Source organism: Meriones unguiculatus, chromosome 7 (assembly GCF_030254825.1).
Source record: "Meriones unguiculatus strain TT.TT164.6M chromosome 7, Bangor_MerUng_6.1, whole genome shotgun sequence".
NCBI classification, from domain to species: Eukaryota; Metazoa; Chordata; class Mammalia; order Rodentia; family Muridae; genus Meriones; species Meriones unguiculatus.
This window is the reverse complement of record NC_083355.1, coordinates 100,682,919-100,686,568: the sequence shown is the minus strand read 5'-3', so window position 1 is coordinate 100,686,568 and position 3,650 is coordinate 100,682,919.

Here is a 3,650-nt window from a genome sequence, read left to right as displayed (position 1 = left end):
AAATAATAATCATCCAGTTGCAAAGGACCACAGAGAAGAGCATAAATAGTAGCTTGCTTAATATCTAATGTGCCTTATTAAAAGTTTATTTTAAATGTATTTGTTTCCAAAAATATTGCAGACATGACTATTCTTGTATCTGTCATGTGAAAAAATTCCTTTTGAATTGTTTCCTGCTATATGAATACTAGTGTTTATTTAAGTGTATTAAAATAAATAAAAGTTTTGAAAATATCTGTGAACATACAAATACCATTAATTATTAGTAAATAGTAATAAAATATTTTTGTTTCTCTCAATGTCGATCTCTGTATTTCAGCCTTTGTTTTCTGTTATTATTATTATTATTATTATTATCATTATTTAGAATTTATTCACTTTGTATCCCAGTTGTAGCCCCCTCCCTTATTTCCTTGACCACTCCTGGGCATATATCTCAAAGATGCTTCACCAAACAAGGGCCTTTGTTCAACTAGGTTCATAGCAGCTTTATTTGTAATAGATAGAATTTGTAAACAACCTAGATGTCCCTCAAGTAAAGAATGGATACAGAAACTGTGTTGCATTTACACAACAGAATACTATTCAGCTATTAAAAACAAGGAAATCATTGAAATTTGCATGCAAATGGGTGAAGCTAGAAAAGATCATCCTGAGTGAGGTAACCCAGAAGCAGAAAGACACATATGGTATACATTCACATATAAGAGGATATTACCCACAGGATATAGGATAACAGTACTGCAGTCTACAGACCTAAAGAAGCTAAACAACAAGAAGGACTAGAGGAGATGCTTAATCCTCGTTCAGAAGGGAAAACATCATAGATACTAGAAATAGTTGACATTCACTCCCTTAAAAACATATGGTGACCTGGTTTGTTCTGAAATTATTGCTACAACAGTAAATTAAATTTCAACAGGAAGTCAGTAGGAAGTCGCGTGTCCCATGAGAGGTTACAAAGTCCTCCTGTGGTTCCTAAATTCTCCTTTAGGTGGCCAGAACAGGATTTGGATCTCTTTTCCCCAGCATAGTTTCCCATAGGCAAGACTACTGAAGCTACATCTACCTATGTTTTAGAATTCTCTCTCAGTGTCTTTTCTGTGGCCATGAATAGTTGCTTTGACAACATAATGGAGAACAGTTAATTTCAGCTCACAGTTCAAAGTTATAACCATCACCATGTCCTGTCTACCCCTGCCTTGTCCTGGAAACCTGACTGGCAGTGACAAAGGAACAAGAAAGAGGGCTATAGGAAAAGGATCTCCAGGACTGAATGAGTGAGCAGGTGGGCTCTGATGGATATGTACCAACAACAGCAACCCAGAAACTCAGAGCCCTTTATTTTATACATTGAATCAAAGAGATGGATTTATGGTATATAGCAGAACAAGAAGGCAGGTTTAGCTAGTCCTTGCTGGAGATTTCAAGAGGGAAGAAGTCTCATGGCTTAAACATCTGGAAGGAGAAAGCTGTAACAGATGATTTCTCTACACATTGCCAAAATTTGCACACACTTATGCCCAGTTTGCACAGGCTATGCCCATTCTCTCTGCCTGACCTGGAGAAGGCTCTCCTGAATCCTGTGGGTATGTGGCATTGAGGTTCTAGTCAACAGCACAGATTCCATGTTTACTATCCACAAAACCACAGTTCACAACTGGACCACCCAACTTATGTACCAGGTCCCAGAGAAAATCTTTTCAGAGGATGTTTTACAATAATCTTGTCTGTCTAGCAACTTCCATCATAATTATTTTACAGTCTCTAGAACACCTGCTGGCAGTCCTGAGGAGTTTTCTCATGTGGTAAAAACAATTCTGCTAACACGTGTTCTGAAATGTTTATAGTCCTTTTAAAATTAGCAACCATTAGAGTGATTTGCAACTCGCTGAATTCTTCACCTGTCAAGTGCTTTAAATGAAACATGTTTTCACCGGTCGGCCACCTCCTCACACAGTAGCTGAGACTGTGTCCCATTTGTTTCTTTCCTTTTGGTTTATTTTAATGGAATTCTTAGGAGTGGTTAGAAAATAAAACAGCATGTGACAGAAGAATAAATTATATCTTCAGAACTAGAGCATTTTTTTTTGGTGTCACATACTCATATGTGGCTCCATTACAGTATGAAATCTACAGCCATTTAGCATTGTCAATAGGCAAGACAATTTACAAATTCACAAATCACATATGTCACAGTTTTGTTTGGGAAGACATTAATTTGTTTAAATAAAACCACTGATCCCAAATGTGGATCCAAGAATATTACTGTACCTCTTTCTGAGGACAAAACACAGGGAATAAAATATTGAGGTCACAGTTATTATTTTAAAGAAATCACGTATTTTATATTATTAGGTATTATATAAGTCATTGGAATGAATGACAGGAAGAATTTGTAGCAATTGTAGTAGTTCAGCATTAATATCTGGTCTTTTTTTTCTTTGCCACTCAACCCTAAATTCAATTCAAAATCTATTTCTCATCCTATCTGTTATTCAGGGGTGATGTGACCTTTTTTAGTTCTATTTCAATAAAACGTTAGCTACAGAAAAACAATCTAAACATTGTCAGGGAATTATTTATAAAATCATGATATGTATGTATATATTTTTTTTCTTATGTTTCTCTGTTTGTTGGTGAATTCATACCATTCATACCGTAACACTTATGTGAGGGTCAAAGGACAGCATGAAGGTATCCTTCTCTTTCCACCTCTCGGGGCTAGGGTAGGAAATCAGCTCATTAGCCTTGACGACAAGTGCCTTTACCCTCTTAAGTTATCATGTCAGCCCATCACAACTCATACTTTTAATTAAAAATACTTCTACTAACTTTGCCTAAGCTATAAAATAGCTCTCTCTTTTTTTTTCAGGTGCATGGAAAGACTATCACAGAGAAAAAGCTCCAATTTTATTTCTGAAAGGCTTGACATTTACCCTCAAGCAAGTCATTTGCATTCACCACATCTGCCTTCATAATAAAAATTGGAATCTAATTTGATTCCCTTACCTGTGAGTCAAATGAAACAACAAATGTGAAAATATTGCATTAATTATAAGGGTTACAAAAAAATCTTTAAAATGAATAACAAAGCAGTCTTAAAGTAATGTTAGAAAATGTCAGCTTGTTTACTAAGTCGTCTGTCTCTGGATGTAAGTTTTGTGGTGATAACCAGGTGATAAATTGCCATAAAGTAGGCTGCAGCTAGGTATCAGTGGCAGTTGAGGAAAGTTCTCTCTACAGTTTTACTAAAATAAAATTTCCCAAATTCTCCTTCTTTGAGTTAAAAGGAAGCATCACTCTACTGCATTTTTTTTTGCCCCCAACAAGGATGTATATGGCAATATCTAGAAGCAGTTTTGACTGTCACAGTTTGGAAGTGGATGGGTACTGGCACCTGGTGATCTAGCCAAAAATGTTGCTTAAACATACAATTCAGGACATTACCTTTCTAATTTTTCACCTGGATTATCCAGTCCGTTATGCCCAAATTGGAGGAAACACCCTTTAACTGAATGGATTTACTACAATGTTACTTTATTGTGAAAGAGTTTCCTGAAAGAATGGGGAAGGCAGTATCCTAAAGGAAGAGTAAAACTATCCCCACCTCCACCTCCATACCTACATCCATCTCCCATTCTTCAGAA